Source organism: Lepus europaeus, chromosome 13 (genome assembly GCF_033115175.1).
Source record: "Lepus europaeus isolate LE1 chromosome 13, mLepTim1.pri, whole genome shotgun sequence".
Classification (NCBI taxonomy): domain Eukaryota; kingdom Metazoa; phylum Chordata; class Mammalia; order Lagomorpha; family Leporidae; genus Lepus; species Lepus europaeus.
In genome coordinates, this window is record NC_084839.1 from 30,295,001 (window position 1) to 30,315,858 (window position 20,858).

Sequence of the window (20,858 nt, forward strand, 5' to 3'; positions counted from 1 at the left end):
TGAATTGGCTACCATAAATATATTTGAATGATTGTCTAAAACTCTTTCCTACCTTCCATTCTTCAGGAGTTAAAAGCATGGTATTTGGGATTAGACAGACTTAGATTTAAAATCCAGATCTGCTGCATGCTAAATGTGTGATCTTACGCATATTACTTTACTTTGTTAATTTCTCAGCTTCCTCATGGGTGAATTGAAATAGCAGTGATATCAGAATTTGGCCACCTACAATATATACAAAATGTGGTCCCCTTAAAGTTTCCCAAAAGTCTCATCTTGGGTGCCACATATGTTATCTGGATTTGGAGTGCCATATGATATGACCATATGCTTATTAATAAATCCCCAATATTAATAAGCCCATGTGGGTCTTGCCTAATATTCAGAGAAGAATTCTGAATACTGGCATAAATGAATGGGGCAGCATGGTACATTTTAAGCTTTTATTCAGTGTGAAAGATGCATAGGAGAGTGAGGGCTTTGTCTATAAGACAGCGGCAGATCTGGGTTCATACCGAGTACCAGGAACCAGCCACGTGGAGGAGCATCTAGGTCAGGAAGCATGGACGGGTTGGCCCGAAGGCCATGCACCCTGAAGGTACAGGGCTATAGCTAGCCCTCTCCTGGCAAGAGGCCAGGGCGAGGAAAAGGGAGGAAAAAGGCTGGACACCCTGTGTCCTAGGCCTTTAATCCACTTTCAAAGGGGAGTGGTTAATTAGCCTGATTGGCTGGTGGGCACTCAGGTGTGGCCAGGTAGGGGCGTGAGATCACACAGGGGCATGGTGAAGACATGGTCTTCCAGCTCACAAACCTAATCAATTTTAACCTGTTTGCCTGTCTATTTCAGCAGGTTCTTGAGGTGGGTGTTAAAACAGTTAAGTCACCACTTGGGATTCCATGTCCTTATCAAAGTGCCTGGTTCAAGTCCTGGCTTCTCCATTTCCAATCCAGCTTCCTGTCAGTGAGCAGCATGAGGGGCAGCAGATGATGGCTTAAGTGCTTAAGTTTTTGCCACCTACATAAGAGACCAGATTTGAGCATTCTGGGCTACTGGCTTTAGGTTGGTCCAGCCCTGGTTGTTGTGGGGATTTGCAGAGTGTATGGAAGATGTCTTCTGTCTGTCAACCTTTCAAATAAAAAGAATATAACAAAAATATGCTTTTAAAAATAGCAGACTACCTGAATGCTATGAACTGAATGTTTGCCCTCTCCCTACTACAAATCACCTGTTGAAACCTAACCCCCAGTGTGATAGTTTTAGTAGGTGGGAGTCTTTGGGAGTTAGTTGACTCTTGATAGAGGGGCTCTCATGAATGAGGCTGAAGAGATCAGAGTTTTGTCCTTCCATCCTGTGAGAACACAGTTGGCTAGAGGACATCATCTGTGAACTAGAAATTGGGCCCTCACCAGATGCCAAACCTGTTGGTGTTTTGATCTTGGCATCTCAGCTTCTAGAACTTTGATAAACAAATTTCTAGCTTTAAAGCTACCCAGTTTATAGTAACTTGGTATAGCAGCTGGAATGTACTAAGACACTGTGGTTGCGCTAGTTCAGAAAGATCAATGTGGTGTGATCACAGGCTCTTCAGGCATTTCCTGCTCTTGGGCTGGCAGAACTGTCTCCACAGGCCTCTTACAATTGTAGTAGGCACGATCACAAACAGTTCCTGGTGTTCCTCAACCCAGTTCAAACAGCAAATGGGGTGAGTTACTCATAATGGTAGTTCCACAAATTTGAATGTGGATTTTTTTTAGCGATTCTATGAAAATAGCCTTTCATGTTCAGGAAGGCTTTTGAAAAAGCTAAATTAAGCAAAGTGAAACAAACTTTCTTGGCTGCAGGATTTCCTCAAAGACTTTAATAAGTTAATAAATATTTTGAATCTCGAAGAATGTATGCGTTTTCCCCAAACATTTGACCAGGAATCCCTTTCTCAGGGCTACTTTATTATTATCTTCTAGTGTATTAGTTCTTCATAGAACATGGGTTGGGAATTGTCTTAGAATCTAACCTTGACTTCATTCCTTGTCAGGACATGAAGCGATTCTTAAGGTTCATCTCTGTCTTACAGTTTGTATTTTTTTCCCTCTGGAAGCAACACAGAGAATGCATTATAGGAATTATGTTTGTCCAGTGAGATGTTAATCTCCAAGAGCTTGTGATGCCTCAGAGAAAAAGCCTCTGGCTTTCTTCATTAGTCTATTATGACTGTATTATTCCATTGTAAATTTTGTCTTAGACTTTTAATGGATTATTGAATTTTTTTGTTATGAACAATGTCTTAGAGGCAATATAATTTAAAAAGCACTCTCTGATTTGTAAATACAGTACATCTTATTTTTCTCAATGTTTGCTATCTCAGTCTTCATGTTGTGCCTCATTTCAGCATTCTGGGATTCTCCACTGTTGTAGAGTGTCAAATATGGATGACTTGTTAAGTCGAAATTCAGGGCTCAAAAATGCTGAATATTTTAAATTTTTCCCTTCTGATATATCAATAATGGTGAAGTCCCAGGGAGAAGGGATTATACATTAAATATCAATGATAAATGAAAAAAATTGTCTTTATTTATGATGTTCCTTATTTTCTTCTATAAAGGGCTTGAGAAACTTACAAATAAAAATGCATTTACAATATTACTTGTAAGCAGAAAGAAGACAATTAACAACAACAATAAACTATACTGAAGGGGAAAACTAATTTTGCCAAAATTGTAGTTTGATGTTGTTAAAGCAATTGAAAATTAATTGGCTCAGGGATTCCTGGCAGCCAAAGGGGAAAAAAAAAGGAAGGGGTTGGGGAAGCAGGGCATTATGGGGTTAAGACTTTAAAGTTAAAGCTTTAATCCGCAAAATTGTTCCTTTCTGAATTTATCTAATGAGATAAGAATGTACTGCTCCTAGTGAACTAACTGGGTCCAGAGACAGAATTAAGAATTACCAGAATAATGAAAATCTTGTCACATACCCCTTGGATTTTATAATTATTTTATAGGCAAGAATAAAAAATCCTATCAAATGGAAAATGCTTTTCTTTAAAATTATTGTTAGATTGCTAAATCTCCTTATGATGAGCAACCTCTTAGAGGATGTGAACCAGAGATCCAGGAAATACCATAGATTGGATTAAGTTCATGTTGGCTAATCACTGTTCACTTTTGGAAGGAAACCTTCAGCATTTTGAGATGCATGGGTCAGAAGGCAGCCATTTTGGGAATATCTTTGCTATATGATTAAATATATATATATATATATATATAAATATAATACAATCATATAAGTAATTATATAACTAAAATACAATTTAAAACTAAGTGTTCTCATGCTGCCAACCTTTTTCCCTGTGCAGAACACATTTCTTTGCCACTTATGTTCATGGGAATCTGTTCCTGCATCTGCTGCTGAGATGCATTCTTATCACCTCCTGAGTACCTGAGGGATTTGGTTCCCTGGCCTTCCCTTATATAAAGTGCTGATACTTTGAAGCTCAGAGTCATCTGCTGATGGATATTTGCCAGAGCAAGTCACATGAGTCTCATAGGTGGGGCAATAATCTGATGGCCTTTGAAGATGGCATTCTTCAAAAAAGCCAATTGTTATTTATGTGATGGGGAGGCTGAAAATTTATGAAGGGAGGAGGAGAAGTGCTCTCCAGTGGTGATGCTCTACCTCTCCACTGTGGTCAGCCTTGACCCCATCATCACACTCAGTAAGACAAGAGCCTGTAGCCAACTGGGCACATGAGAAGCAACGGTGATATTGATCTCTTAGGTTTCTGAGGTGTGGCTCCTGGAGGTCTCAAGTTCCATTCCCAAATGACCCACTAGAAATTCTTTCTTGGGTCAGAGTTGTGGTATAGCAGGTTAAGTCACTGCCTGTGATGCCAGCATCCCATGTTGGCACTGGTTCATGTCTTGGCTGTTCCACCTCTGATCCAGATCTCTGCTAATGGCCTAGGAAAGGCAGCAGATGATTCAAATGCTTGGGCCCCTGCCACCCATATGGGAGACCTGGATGAAACTCCTGGCTCCTGGCTATGGACTAGTCCAACCTGGCAGGTACGGCCATTTGGGGAGTGAACCAGCAGGTGGAAGACCTCTCTTTCTCTCTCTCTGTCTCTCCTTCTCTTTATAACTCGCACTTCAACATAAATAAATCTTAAAAAAATGCAAGAAATTATTTCTAGAAGATGGATGAATATAATGAGAAGCTACACTAACCTTAGCTACAAAAAGATAATAGAAAAACAATGGAAGGACCATGGTCGCAGGCTGAGAGAAATTTTCAGTGGAGAAATAGCAGAATAGAACCGAGGCTCTGTGGGACAGCAAGGAAAGAGGTCAGTCTCACTGCTATGGCTGGCCATACCACCAGCCATCCCTGCGTCTATGTAGCTGATTGCTGGCTGAGAAATGCCATCTTACCAAGACAAGGTAGGAAGAAGATGCTGCAGTGCCTTCTCACTGGCAGTTTTAACTGAGGGAGAATTCCACACTGATTTCAAGACCAGCTTGAGGAGCTGACAGGGGTCTAAGCAACTATTTTGCTCTGAAAAGGGCTTCTTCTCCCACCCCTCCCCAACCCTCAAAGTGCCAGATTCAATGCTGTGTTAAATTGCTATAGAACTCTGTTCTGACTCAGCTACTCTGTTCTGACTCCTGCTACCAGAGCCAAAGTCAGGGCAGTTTATAGGGAAGACTGCAGTCTCTGCATTCTACAGCTGTGGGGCATCTGGGCATGAGGTTCAGAGCTGTGCTAACTCACTCTGTGTGATTCAGTTGGGTTCCCCACAGCTTCTTAGGCCTAGCACTAGCAACCTCTCATAAATATCTGGACCTGACCTGAGGAAGTTCCCTCTGCAACTCCCAGCTCATGTTGCTGGAAGCCCTGGGCATGAGCCCCTGTATTACCCTTGTATGACTTGTGACAACTGGGGGTAGTTCCATCTTTGCATTGTAGAGCTGGAATTGTTGATATTGGCTTATAGTCTTCGGAGTAATATGTACTTAACTCATAGTATCTGGAGTGTTTTATCTGCATCACTCTGCTTCAGGCAGATAGCTACCACCCTGGAAGATCTGAGTAATGACTCGTATCCTACAAGAGTAGGACTGTAACAATAATTACTAATTTCTCTCCCTCAATTTTCCTTCCTTCCTTCCTTCCTTCCTTCCTTCCTTCCTTCCATTTCTGCAATAAAGTACCTGTTTTTTACTTTTAAAAATTTATATAAAGGGAACAAATTTCATATATATATATATTTTAATATATATATAGTGATACTTCCTACTCTCCATTCTTTGAGAAGATAAATAGAATAGATAGACCTTTAGCCAGCCTAACAAAGAAAAAAAGAGAGAATACTAAAAGTAAATAAAATTGGAGATGAAAAAGAGTTATTACAATAGACATGTCTAAAATAGAAAGGATCATAAGAAACTTCTATGAGCAAGCATATGCTATCAAATTGGAAAAATCTCAAAGTAATAGATGAATTCCTGGATACATTTAACCTACCAAGATTAAATCAAGATGATATAGAAAATCTAACAAGAACCATAACAAACGAGTTAAGATTGAAACAGTAGTTAAAAATCTCACACCAAAGAAAAGAACAGGCCATTAAAGAAGGAGATACCTTTCTCTGAAGGGAGGAGAGAACTTCCACTTTGACTATGGCCTTGTCTAAATAAGATCGGAGTTGGTGAACTGAAGAGGCTTCCATAGCCTTGGCAGCTCATGACAAGAGCCTCGGGTGATTACTGACGTCATAAATAAGAGTGTCGATTGTTAAATCAACAACAGGAGTCACTGTGCAACTACTCCCCATGTGTAGGATCTCTGTCCTTAATGTGTTGTACTATGCGAATTAACAGTAAAACTACTACTCAAACAGTACTTTATACTTTGTGTATCTGTGTGGGTGCAAACTGTTGAAATCTTTACTTAGTCTATACTAAGTTGATCTTCTGTATGTAAAGACAATTGAAAATGAATCTTGATGAAGAATGGGATGAGAGAGGCAGTGGAAGATGGAATGGTTATGGGTGGGAGGTTATGGGGGGAAAAGCCTCTATAATCCAAAAGGTGTAGTTTGGAAATTTATATTTCTTAAATAAAAGTTGAAAAAAAAGAAATAGAGGTTCATCAAAAAAAAAGAGAAAAATTTAGTACGTGAGGGCTTTACTACTTAATTCGACAAAACATTTAAAGAGGAGCTAACTTCAGTACTTTTCAAAGTATTCCAAAATATTGAAACAGATGAAACTCTGTCAAATTCTTTTTACAGGGCCAGCATCACTCTATCACTAAAACCAAACAAAGATAAAATATGTAAAGAAAACTACAGCCATATTCTTGATGAACATAGATGCAAAAATTCTCAACAAAATACTAGCATACAAAATCCAACAGTACGTGCAAAATGTCATGCATCATGATCAAGTGGGGTATATCCCAAAGATGCAGATTGGTTCTGCATTTGCAAATCAATAAATGTCATAAATAACATCAACTAGTTAGATGTAGAGAAAGCATTTGATAAGATTCAACATCCATTCATGATAAAAATGCTCCACAAATTAGGTATAGAAGGAACATTCCTCATTGTTATAAAGGCTATATATGACAAACCAACAGCCAGTATCTTATGGAGTGTAGAAAAGCCAAAAGCATTTCCCTCCAGATCTGTAACAAGACAAAAATGTCTACTTTCATCACTTTTATTCAATATAGTATTGGAAGCAATAGCAAGAACTTTGAGGGAGGAGATAGAAGTAAAGGGCATCGTCAACTTCCAAAGTGACCACTGCAGCTGAGGGTATGGTCAAGTAGGGTCAGCAACATTGCAGGCAGAACTGTAAATTTCTCGTTAGAGATGCCCCCTGCCTTTACCTGGCCAGCTCTCCTCCCAGGCCAGCCAAGTAATGAAAGTCAACAGAGTGCCTTCCCCTAGGAGGTTCACACCTCCCTTAGGATATACCCCATGTGAAGAGATAGATAGGTCTGGGCCTCTGAATTTACAAGGCCTAAAGCCCACCAGATTATTATCAAGCCCCTTCTATCAGGTTCTATTTGCCTCTCAATCAGAAAAATTACTTGTAGCTTAGACAGCACCTTTCTTAGCTCCTCTAATAATGACTCTGTCCTTTGTTCTAGGCCCTGTCTAGTGCACTTGGGCCTCATTCCTTTGTAATCATAACCTCTACTCTACCACCAATGGCTCTACTCCCAACCTGTGTGTACTGATGGTCCTCTTCCCCACTTAATGCTGCATAATTGTTCAAACCTGGTAAATGCCACTCTTAGGATCATTGGTTACTATCCTCACTCTGTCTTTTATGACCTTGTCTAAATATGATCAGAGTCGGCAAATTTGGAAGGCTTCCATAGCCTTGGCAACTCATGACAACAGCCTAGGGTGGTTACTGGCGCCATAAACTAGAGTGTCAATTTGTTGGGTCAATAACAGGAGCCACTGTGCACTTGCTCCTCATGTGGGATCTCTGTCCTTAATGTGCTATACATTGTGATTTAATGCTATAACTAGTACTCCAACAGTATGTTTCACTTTGTGTTTCTATGTGGGTGCAAACTGTTGAAATCTTTATACTAAATTGATCTTCTGTATATAAAGAGAATTGAAAATGAATGTTGATGCAAATGGAAGGGGAGAGGGAGCGGGAGAGGGGAGGGTTGCGGGTGGGAGGGAAGCTATGGGAGGGAGAAGCCATTGTAATCCATGAGCTGTACACTGGAAATTTATATTCATTAAATGAAAGTTAAAAAAAAAAGAAGTAAAGGGCATCGAAATTAGAAAAGAGGAAGTGAAAAATACCCATATTTGTAGATGACATGCTGTTATACATGAAACAACCTAAACACGCAATCAAAAAGCTGTTAGAACTGAAAAACCAATTCAGTAAGGTTTGCAGATTACAAAATAGACATACAAAAAAGTAGCTTTTTAGTACACTGATGATGAACTTGAAGAAGAGAAATCAAGAAAGAATCCACATTGTTAATAATAGCAAATACTTAGGAATAAATTTACCCAAAAAATGTGAACAGTCTCTACAATGAAAATTATAAAAGATTTATTAAAGAAGTCATCAAGTACACATAATAAAAGGGAATATATTCCTTCCTCATGGATTGGAAGATTTAATTAAAATGTCTGTGTTATCTAAGTCAGTCTACAGATTCTGTGCATTCTCTATCAAAATATTGATGGCATTCTTTACAAAGGTAGAAAGACCAATCATGAAATTCGTATGGAATCACAAAAGAGCCAAGATAGTCATGATGATTCTGAGAAAAAAAGATCAAGTTGGATGCATCACAACAACTGACTTCAAAGTATACTACAAAACTATAATAATTAAAGCAAGATGATACTGGAATAAAAACTAAAACATAGGCCAATGGAGCAGAATAGAGAGCTCAGAAATTAATCTAAGTACATACAGTCAACTGAATTTTGACAAAAGTGCCTAGGCCAAGTGTTGGAGAAAGGATAAATTTTTTAATAAATGGTTCTGGCAAAACTAGATGTACATATATAGAAGAATGAAATTAAATCCCTACCTCTCATCATATACAAAAGTCAACTCAAGATAAATCAAAGACCTAAATATAAGACCTGATACTATGAAATTGCTGTTAGAAAATATAAAGGAAACACTTTAAAACATTGCTATAGGTTATGAATTCTTGGATATGACTCTCAAGGCCCAGGCAACAAAAGGAAAACTAAACAATAGGGATTAAATGAAACTCAGAAGCTTTTGTATCTACACCAAAGAAACAATAAATAGAGCACAGTGGCATTTGACATGATGGGAAAAAATATTTGGAAGCTACTTATCCTACAAAGGATTAAACCCAGAAAATATCAGCCATGCAAAAAACTTAACATAACCAGAAATCCAATCCAGTGAAGAAATGGGAAAAGAACCTCAACATATGATTCTCAAAAGAAGAAATATAAATGAATAACAAATATTTGAAAAAAATCCCCAACATTAGTAGTCACCAGGGAAATGCAAATCAAAACCACAATAAGTTATCATCTCACCCCTGTCAGATTGGCTATTATTCAAAAAGCAGAGTAACACATGCTGGCAAGGGTATAGAAAAAGGGTAATCAATGCCAAAATTGATGAATGGGATTACATCAAATTTGAGAAGCTTCTGGCCGGCGCCGTGGCTCAACAGGCTAATCCTCCGCCTTGCGGCGCCGGCACACCGGGTTCTAGTCCCGGTCGGGGCACCGATCCTGTCCCGGTTGCCCCTCTTCCAGGCCAGCTCTCTGCTGTGGCCAGGGAGTGCAGTGGAGGATGGCCCAAGTCCTTGGGCCCTGCACCCCATGGGAGACCAGGAGAAGCACCTGGCTCCTGCCATCGGAACAGCGCGGTGCGCCGGCCGCAGCGCGCTACCGCGGCGGCCATTGGAGGGTGAACCAACGGCAAAAGGAAGACCTTTCTCTCTGTCTCTCTCTCACTGTCCACTCTGCCTGTCAAAAAAAAATGTATAAAAAATGTATAAAAAAATGTATAAAAAATGTATAAATTTGAGAAGCTTCTGTATTGCAAAACACTCAGGAAAGTGAAGAAACAACCAACAGAATGGGAAAAATACTTGAAAACTATACAACAGATACAGGATTAACAACCAGAATATATAAAGAGATCAAGAAACTTAACAGCAACAAAACAACTCAGTGAAGAAATGGGCAAAGGACTTAAACAGACATTTTTCAAAAGAGGAAATCAATATGGCTAACAGACATATGAGAAAATGCTTAGGATCACTAGCTGTCAGGGAAATGCAAATCAAAACCACATGAGGTTTTATCTCACCACTGTTAGAATGGGTTTTATACAGAAACCAGCAAACAACAAATGTGGGTGAGGATGTGGGGAAAAAGGTACCTTAATCCACTGTTGATGGGAATGTGAACTGGTAAAGCCTTTATGGAAGACAGTATGGAGATACCTCAGAAATCTGAATATAGACCTACCATATGCCCCAGCCATCCCATTCCTGGGAATTTACCCAAGGGAAATGAAATCAGCATATGGGTTATCTATACTCCCATGTTTATTGCAGCTCAGTTCACAACAGCTAAGACATGGAATCAACCTAAATGCCTGTCAACTGAAGACCTGATAAAGATTTTTATTTTTATTTTTGACAGGCAGAGTGGACAGTGAGAGAGAGAGACAGAGAGAAAGGTCTTCCTTTTTGCCATTGGTTCACCCTCCAATGGCCGCTGCGGCCGGCGCATTGCGCTGATCCGAAGCCAGGAGCCAGGTGCTTCTCCTGGTCTCCCATGGGGTGCAGGGCTCAAGCACTTGGGCCATCCTCCACTGCCTTCCCAGGCCATAGCAGAGAGCTGGCCTGGAAGAGGTGCAACCGGGATAGAATCCGGCGCCCCAAGTGGGACTAGAACCCGGTGTGTCGGCGCCGCAAGGCGGAGGATTAGCCTGTTAAGCCACGGCGCTGGCCCAGATAAAGATTTTATGGGATATGTATACCATGGAATGCTACATAGCAGTAAAAACAAAAACAAAACAAAACAAAACAAAACAAAAAAACCAAACCCTGAAACCCGGTCATTTGTAACAAAATGGATGAAACTGGAAAATATCATACTTCATGAAATAAGCCTGTCCCAAAGGGATAAATACCATATTTTTTCCCTGATCTATGATAACCAATAGAGTACCAAAAAGGCAATCTAGAAATGAAAATGACACATTGAGAAGCAATGGCTTTGAACAACCCTTGTATTGACTGTTGAGTAACAGTAATTTTTTTCCTTACTATTTGTTGAACTCTTTACTTAACATAGAGTTAATCATATGTGTATAAAGTTAATTGAAAATAGATCTTAGTAAAAAATAAGAGTAGGAGTAAGAAAGGGAGGAGGAAGAAAAGTGGGAGGGTGGGAACAGCAGGAAGAATCACCATGTCCTAAAGTTGTAAATAGGAAGTGTATGGAATTTGTAATGGTAAAGCTGTATATTTCTGTATACATTCCTATGGACTTATTTTTAAGGGTGCAGTTAAAAAAAACTTGCCATGGGACCTCAAATCCTCTTAAGCAGTGTGGCAGGGAATAGCATTCCAAGTGTTAAAGCAATCATACAAGTAGGATTAAGTATTAAGGTGATCATATATATAGGATTAAGTGTTAAAGTGATCATATAAGTAGGATTAAGTGTTTGGTAACAATAGATAGAATTAAAAAGAAGTGTATGCGTCAACATGGGAAGCAGTCCACACAGTGGACTCATAGAATGACAATTGCTTTAGTAGCACTCTGACCTCAGAATCAGCCCTTAAGGCATTCTGGTGTGGCTGAAAATCCCATGAGAACATTTCAGGCATGGAAAGCCAAGACTCTATGGCAAAAAAATGTCCTACATGAAGGACCTCAGTGGGTGACACCCCAGTGGTCATCAAAGAAGGAGGTACTTTTCTCTGAAGGGAGGAGAGAAATTCCACTTTGCTTATGGCCTTGTCTAAATACTGAGTTTGTGGATTCAAAAGGCTTCCATAGCCTAGGAAGCTCATGTCAAAAGCCTCAGGTAATCCCTGACATCATATAGAAGAGTGTTAATTGTTAAATTAACAACAGGAGTCACTGTGCAGTAACTTCCCATGCAGGACCTCTGCTCCTAAGGAGTTATATTAACAGAGTTAGCAATAAAACTTGTTTTCAAAGACTTATTCCATTTTAGTGTATTACGTGGAGGTTATACATATGTTGCACAAGTTTCAGTTATGCCAAAATGTCCAGTTCTATTGCTTGTTTTCTTAGGTGCTTCTTTAATTAATGGTAAAAGTTATTCCCAGAGGGTAACTCTTATATACTATTAGTGGGAATATAAATTAGTGCAACCACTGTGGAAATCGGTATGGATTTCTTATGAAAATAGAAATAGACTTGCCACATGATCCAACAATGCCATAGCTAGGTATATAACCAAGAGGCATGAACACATTGTACCAAAGAGATAACTGCACTGCCATGTATATTGAAGCACTGTTAACAATAGTAAAATATGGAATGAATCAGAGTGTCACTCATCAGATGAATGGAAAAAGGAAATGTGGTGTATATATATATATATATATATATAAAATAAAATTTTAATCATCTATAAAAAAGAAACTGTATCTTTGCATCAGAATCATAGGAAATGGAAGAAATCATATTGAGTGAAATAAATGACATAGAAAGGCAAATACTGCATGCTCTAACATGTGTGGAAGCTAAAGTTAAAAAAGAAAAAAATCAAAAAACAAAAACTTGCCTGTGTGTATCAGTATTGCTATAAATACAGTGTTTTTTCAAGCATTGTTCTTTGTCTTTGTGAAACAAATTGTTATTAATGACATGCTATAATGTGTTTTTTTTTAAGATTTATTTATTTGAAAGGCAGAGTTACAGAGAGGCAGAGGCAGAGACAGAGAGAGAGAGGTCTTCATCTACTGGTTCACTCCCCAGATGGCCACAATGGTCAGAGCTGGGCCAGTCTGAAGCCGGGAGCCTGGAGCTACTTCTGGGTCTCCCACATGGGTGCAGGGGCCCAAGGACTTGGGCCATCTTCCACACCTTTCCCAGGCACATTAGCAGGGAGCTGGATTTGAAGTAGAGCAGCTGGGACTTGAATGGGTGCTCATATGGGATGCTGGAGCTGCAGGCCATGTCTTAACCTGCTGTGCACATTGCCAGCCCCCCTACATTAAATTTTAAAATAATCACAGATTAAAACTATAGTTGGGACTGGCACTGTGGTGTAGCAGGTAGAGCTGTTGCCTGCAGTGCTGGTATCCCATGTGGGCGCTGGTTGGAGTCCTGGCTGCTCCACTTCTGAACCAGCTCCCTGCTAATGTGCCTGGGAAAACAGTGGAAGATGGCACAAGTCCTTGGGCCCTTGCACCTACATGGGAGACTCAGAAGGAACTCCTGGCTCCTGGCTTCACTCTGGCCCAGCTCTGGCCATTGTGGCCATTTGAGGAGTGAACCAGCACATGGAAGACTTCTATCTCTGTCTCTTTTTCTCTCTGTGTAACTCTGCCTTTCAAATAAATCGATGAATAAATCTTTAAAAATGTACTGCATGTGAAAGAAATTGACATCTTTTCATTTGATTATTGTTTATAATCTTAGCCTATATTCCTGTTGAATTATGGTTCTTTTTACTTTTTGCATGTCAAACTCTGTATTGAGCGGAGTATTAAGCTTTTGACTGTTATGTAAATTATTAATGTACTATCAAAAAGGAAAAAAGAAAAACAAAAGAAAATCTTTCATTTCCAGTGATGTTTTAATGCCTGTTATTGGCTGGTTGGTACTCTGGTTAGCTGCCTGTCTTACCTCCTCCTTAATCTAGCCCTAGTAGGTTTCAATAAAAATTTCTTTGGAGTCTATTACATATTTGCCTATGACTTTTTAGCTATACCAAAAGCTATGGAAATCAACCAAATAAATTCCAGCAAAAATTAATAGTGAAGCCACATTTCAGCTAATAAATTATAAAAAATCTTCCCCAAGGAAGGTATGGAAGAAATTTGGCTTATTTTTGCACCTTGTTTACTTCTTCTTGGATGTGCTTGTGATCAAGGAATAGAACACCAATGTGTGTAGTTTGAAAACAAGTAATGTGTACCCAGGAGTGGGATGCACAGGATAGATAATGTAGCATAGGTATACTTTCCTCCCATCAGAGTGAGTACCATCTAGAATGTGTTTAAGCCCTTTCCAAACATTTTCAGTGAACATGCCATCTTTGATGAATAGATCCCATTGTATGCTGGGAAATATTGTCATATCTGGGAAAAGCAAAATTGGCGAGTGTTAGAAGAAAAAAAATACGGGAAAGAAATTTTAATTACCTGAGACTTGGTGTTTACATGAGGGATGCCTCATTATCATAATGGTCTGTCATCCATCACTACCACATAGTCACCTTTGTTTACTGTTGGGAAATTCAAATTGTATGGTCTAGATGTCAGAAAGAAAATGTGCAAATGCCCTTTGGTAGTCTTGGGGAAGTGAAGAAACTGAGCTGTGTATCTTTACCTACTTAAAGGAATCTTGTGTACTCAATTTCTCCAAATATTTTCCTTAAATGCACAGGTGGGATTTTAGGAGACAGAAAAGGGCCTTTTGTTTGCTTATAATGGATCAGGTTGCCTGCTCATTGGGTACCCTATTCAAGAGACCAGAAAGTGTTCACTTATTTGTTCTTTAATTCCCTCCCCTACCCCCTACCACTGCCCCCAACCATGCCTATCCTTAACCCTCACATTTCTATGCACTATGATGCAGCCTGGGACAGATAATAAAGATTATGGTGACATAAACCTTGCTTTTAAAGAACTCTCAGCCAAATATTCTGTGCAGATGCCTTAGAGTTCTGTGCTAGGACAGAACTAGAAGAGAGTAGCTTTCTCTAAGAGATTAAAAATTGCCAGCAAAGTTGGAGGTGCGGTGGGATGCAGGGGAGACAAAAAAGATTTCTTGAGGGAGGAAATATATATCTTTAAGGATAAACTAGTTAGTCAAACTGAACTTGCTGTCTGGATAATTCTTTTGGTGTGTGTGTATATGTGATTATAAAAACAGTCTCAAATGAAGATGTGGAAAACGTGGGTGTCTCAGTGTTTTGTGCTGCTATAACAGAATATCACAGACTGGGTAATTTATAATAAACAGAAATTTATTTCTCACACAGTTCTGGAGGCTGTGAACTCCAAGTTTGAGGGGCTGGCGTCTGGCAAGGGCCTTCTTGCTCACACATCCCATAGCAGAGGGTGGGGCAGGAGAGATAACAAGAAATCAAACTTGCAGCCTCGAGTCCTTTTATAACTGGCATTGACCCAGTGATGAAGGTGATGGCTTCATGTCCTAAATATTGTCCATTAGGCCCCACCTCCCATGACAGAAATTGGGGATTAAGTTCCCAACATGTACTTAAATATTTCTTGTTTTTTATTATTTATTTTTATTTTACTGGAGAGGGGGAGGGGGAGGGGAGAGGGGGGGAGGGGGAGGTGGGGAGAGAAGCTGGGGGCTTCTTTTTCCTACTGATCTCAAAATGTTTGCAACAGCCAGAGCTAAGCCAGGCTGAAGTCAGGAGCCCTGAATGCCATTTCAGGTCTTCCGCAGGTGATAGGACTTGAGGATTCACTTTTTGTTCCCCAGGAAGCTGATTTGGAAGCAGAGGATCCCAGATGTGAATCAGGCACTACAGTGTGGCATGTGAGAATACCAAGGGGTTACTTAACCAGTGCACACAATGTCTGCCACCCAACTAATATTTTGGGGGGAACCCACTGAAACCATAGCAGTGGGCTACTGTTGAAAACAAAAAAAAGAAAGATTGTAAGGATGCTTCCCCAACTTGAGAACTTCACATTCTCCTCCTAATACTCAGTTGCTGTTGTAATCACCAGAGGCTGATTGAAGTTGATGAGCGGAGACCTGTTGGTCATCTCTGGTGGTCTGAACCTTCATGTGATAGAAGTAGAAACTGAGGCCCTTGGCTGGGTGTTGCCAAAGCTATGTCTGCTGACCTACATTGAGTTAGTTGTTCAGCAGGGACCATATCCTTTGTCTCCTAACTCCTGGTCTGAAATCCTTTCTGCTCTTCCATGCAAAGTACTTCAATTTAATGTTCAGCCAGAAAAGAACACTATATGAAACATATTCTGGAGCTTGATACCTGATTGCTGTAGTTTCCATGATTGTACTGCACTTTCTGGGGCTTTTATAATGAACTGATATCAGAAAGTAAAGGTATGTACCTAATTCGAAGGTGACTTCAGAGCGTGGTTAATCTCCTGTGTACAATGAGTTTTTTTTAAAGGATTCATTTTATTGAAAGCCAAGGCAATGCAGAGCAGTGAGTCTATTTGAATGCTTTTTAGGTGATCAGGTCCAGCCAATTTCTAATTCCCCAAGGCAAAATTCTATTAGGCATTAAAACTCAAATTTCAGGCACCTTGCACTGATGAACACAGGGAACATCTGTGGCAAGTTTCTGGCATTATAACCACCGAATACTGATTATTGTAGAAAGAGAGCTAAACTGCAGTGCTGACAGACTAAAATAAAGAAGCATTTGTTCCTAAAAATACACAAGTACTTTTCTACTACCTTTCTACTGGACTGAGAGGATGATGTGTGACACTGATAAACACATCCTGTAAGTTTTCAATTTGCTTTGTTGCTCCAGAACATTTATAGGGCTTAACAGTAGTCATGCTAATAATAAGCACTGTTAATGGACATCTGCTGTGCTCCAGATATTTTATGTACATTTTGCAATCCATACAGTAATCCTGAAAGACAAGAGTACCTCTATTTTGCAGAAGAGAACACTAAATCTCATAACAGTTAAGCACCATGCCCAAGGTATGGTAATTAGAACGTAGATGGAGCTAATCAGAAAAGACTTGGTCTATGCCATCTCCTTTACATGACTCCAGGGATTGTTTTTATATCCTCAGCTCCTAGCCCATCTCTAGTTTAGGTGTATAATTCATTTTTTCAATTGACTGTGGTTAGACAGCAAGGATTTGGGTGTCTAAAACAGTGTTTCTATCTAAAGAGGTGAGCTGTGAGTGCAGGATGCCCAGGCACCTAGCACTGATGATTGGAGTTGGGGGTGGCAACCGAGATAAAACTTGACTGGGAAATTGCTTGTTCACTGCCATGAATCTTACTACTTATAAACTGGAATCAGGCCCGTTAAGTGTCCAATCCAGCTTGAAGGAAGTCAGAGGCGTGCGAGGAATCTTTTTTTCTGATGCAGAGTGGAGCAACTATTAGTGCAGTTTCCCACTCAGCCTCCTGAGCCTTCTGTACTCTCTGTCTGCCCCTCCTGATGCTAACCTCCTCAAATTTAATCCTCTCAATTCACTTTGCCTTGCATTGGTGGCCCAGAAGGTGAGCTCAGCTTCCCTAGCTGGACTAAGGCACCCACATGCCCTGACCTGCCTTGAGAACTGACAGATATTCGCTGAGCAATGATTGTTCTCTGCCAGGTTCTTCCAACTTGCTGGAATTGTGGTTTCAGTCATTTCTAATTTATTCTGTCCAGCAGTTCCCTATGACCCAGTGTCAGGGCCATTAGAAGGAAGAGTGCATGCTCAGAATAATAGCAGTAAGCATAAGAGGCTAGGAATCTGTTCTTGAGTGTTAGGAGACTTAGGAGTTGATTTGACATTACAACAGCAGAGTTCAGGAGGATATGTGAGTGTTGGCTTTGGGGACACATTAGATGAGTTCCCATTGCAGGTTGAAGAGCAGGAAGAAAAAATAGGTATTAGTTAGGACTTTTCTGGTTGCAACTTCCATTATCAATTTTGGCTAAGTTAAGCAGAAGAGGATAACATTGGGTATTTGTATCCAAAAGCATGAATGCAGCTCCCTCTCAGGAATAAACTGAAGATAGGGACCTGAATGATACCTTGATTCTTCACATACCTCCTTTGTGCTTCTTTCTGCCTCTCTGCCTTATTTTCCTCCTTCTCCATCTTCTGGACCACCAGGCAGGAAACTCGGGTTCAAGATGCTCTGTCTTCTATGTTAGTCTCATAGTAACTAAGAAAGAGGTTAGTCCTTTTATCCTTCAGTCTTGCATTTTTTTTTCTCTCTCTCACCCACCCTCCTCCATGCCCCTGTTCAAATTCCATAATTTGCAGAAGAAATAATCAAGTCAGCCTGGGTCAGATGTTAACCTATGGACTGTGGTGAGGTATGGAAAGGCCTTAGAGAGACATGGCTAGTTTTGATTCCATGATTTTGAGGATGGGTTAAGAAGTGGCAATTTCTAGAAAAGCTGTGTGGACAGGGAAAACAATCTCATGGTTACTACCTTCAAAACCTAGAATTGGTTAGGAACAGGCCAATGGTCCAGTGAGAGTATTAGTAAATATGGTGATTATGTGTAATAATGAAAGCAACTAATTTTTATTGAACCCAACTTGTGCAGTGCCAAGTTTTTGATCATCACAACTATAAAAACTAGGTTGTATTGTTTTATAGATCAAAAACTAAGCTCATTATATCATGTTCTATTAACCGTGTTCTGTTAACTTACTATACCATACTGCCTTACATGATGACTCATGATGACTGGTATAACATGAGATATTTGATAGGACTTATTAACTGTTAGTTATCTGAAGAATTTATAAGGTTAAGGTTTGTCCAAGGCCATAGGGTGAGGACTAAGTGACAAAGCCAGGACTGTATCCCATCATTTCTTTCTGGGTCCAGCCTTCTTCCATGGGCCTTTTTGTACTTGCCTTTCTGTATTCATAACTAAATTCCAACACTGACTATGCCAGTAAGTCTCTCATAGGGTTTTTCATGTACACCAGGCTAGCAATTGCTTGCTCACTGATACTACTTTTCTCATAAATTAGAGGTGCAGAATTACATGGCAGCCTCTCTGGTTTGCTCACAGAGCTGCAGACGACAGCTGAAAGCCAGAGCACGCAGATGTCAAAAATGAAAGGAAATAGTTGGGATTCAGGTTGTATCCTGACGTGAATCATCAGCCATGTATGCAAGAAAACATATTTGTTCACTGTTTTTGCATTATAGGTAAACATGATAAAACCAGCCCACATGATACAGCTCAGGAAGGACCCAGAAGATGAGATTGTATTAAGCACAATCTTGGTCTTGAAAGGGACTTGTCTTTGCCATTTCATTTTATGATCTCACTTCTGATTCTTTACTGCACAGAAATCTTATGATCAGACTTTCCACCTCTCTTTCTTCCCTCCTGCAGCCATGAATTGTGTGCACCAAACATTTACAGTGGCTAGGCATTATTTGGCTTTTACTAGAGATTCTTTCTTCTTTGTTGTGTGTTTTTTTTCTCCTTTGAAAGCTCCATTCAGTACTTTGGCATTAAAAAAGCTCAATATGAATTAAAAAAAACCATAATCTTACCCTTTTGGTGAGAAGCTAACACTGAATATGTTGCACCCATCTTCTATGGTGAGAGGGGACTTTTACAACTTGTAGTTGGGCTCAGAGAGCTGAAATAAGTTTTGAGTATCATTGGAACAGGGCCATTAGTCAGTGAAGCAATTTCCCTTAGCAGATATGCAAGGAGTATTTGAAGGCTGAATTTTTGTCTTTGTTTTTTCTTGTTTGCTGCCAACTGCAAGTTACAAATTGGATACAAATTCCTTACCCTTTGGCCAGCAGCACTTTATTTCATGCTGTCTAATTTATATGTAAACAAAGTCACAAATTTGACTTAATTGTGTTTCCCTTAAGTTTTTCTACCTTATTTTAAGGGAGATTGTTTGGTTTGTGATTTTCTTAACTCTGGTTAACTATTGATTTTCTGGAACATTTTGCTTCAGCATTACCAAGAAATTTCAGCCTATAGCGACATCTAACCAGGTGCTGATTTGGACGTGAAATTACAGCCTTAGTCACAGACCATTCATGAGAGCTGAAAAAAAATCCTAAAAAACTTGAATAAAAAATCAGGTCTCCATTTGACAAAAAAAGGCTGTAGCAGCACAACCTTGTTTTCTCTACAAGAAAAATCTGTAAGATTAGGTGAGAATTAAGTGGAGTCAGATATGCTTCTGAGTTCCAGGAATGTCTAGAAATCTCTCCTCATAGATTAGAATCTGCATTTTTCCCATCCTAGTGGAATGACACCGATTGCCATTAGCCTTTAGCTTATTTTGGTTTTCCAAACTCCATATGCTGGGAACTTCTCCAGATCTTCTGTGTTGGTTGCCATTTTAGTTTCCTAGAACTGTTATATCAAGTTTTCCCAAGCTGGTGGCTTAAAACAAGAGAAATTCATTCTCTGATAGTTCTGGAGGCCAGAAGTCAAAAATCAAGGTGGTGTCAGGGTCGTGCCTCTCCAGACGGCTCTATCTGGGGAAGAGTCTTTCCTGCCTGTCTCCTAATTTCTGGTGGTTGCTGGCAATCTGTAGTATTTCTCTCTCTCTTTTTTTTTTTTTTTTTTGGACAGGCAGAGTGGATAGTGAGAGAGAGAGACAGAGAGAAAGGTCTTCCTTTTTGCCGTTGTTTCACCCTCCAATAGCCGCTGCGGCGGGCGCATCATGCTGATCTGAAGGCAGGAGCCAGGTGCTTCTCCTGGTCTCCCATGCGGGTGCAGGGCCCAAGCACTTGGGCCATTCTCCACTGCCTTCCCGGGCCATAGCAGAGAGCTGGCCAGGAAGAGGGGCAACCGGGATAGAATCCGACGCCCTATCCGGGACTAGAACCCCGTGTGCTGGCGCCACAAAGCAGAGGATTAGCCTGTTAAGCCACGGCGCCGGCCTTAGTATTTCTCTTAGTTTGTAGATGCATCAGTTGTCTCTGCCTTTGCGTTAATGTGGCCTTCTCTTTATCTCTGCATGTCTTTTCTTCCTGTAAAGACAACAATCAGTGGATTAAGGGCCCTCCCTAGTCAGTATAATCTTCATGTTAATCAATTACAGCTGCAAAGACTCTTTCCAAATAAGGTCACATTCTTAAGTTCTGAATGACATGAATTTTGGGCAGTGGACATTGTGGCTCACTATAGTTGCCTTTCTTGGATCAAAATAACTGAAGGTGATGATGCTTTGGAAATTTCAATCAGATGTCTCAAGGTTTTACTTTATTTGGTCACCTAAAGTTTAACATTTTGTGGACAGAGACCCTTATCTTTTAGAAATAGTATCAAGTTTTAGTAGGTGGAACTCAGATATTTATATAAGGATAGTCTCAAAGCCTTTCCCTATGTCTAACGCAGATGATGTCTCAGAGGATTAAGGCAGAAAGGACTAAATGCAGGAGAAGAATTTT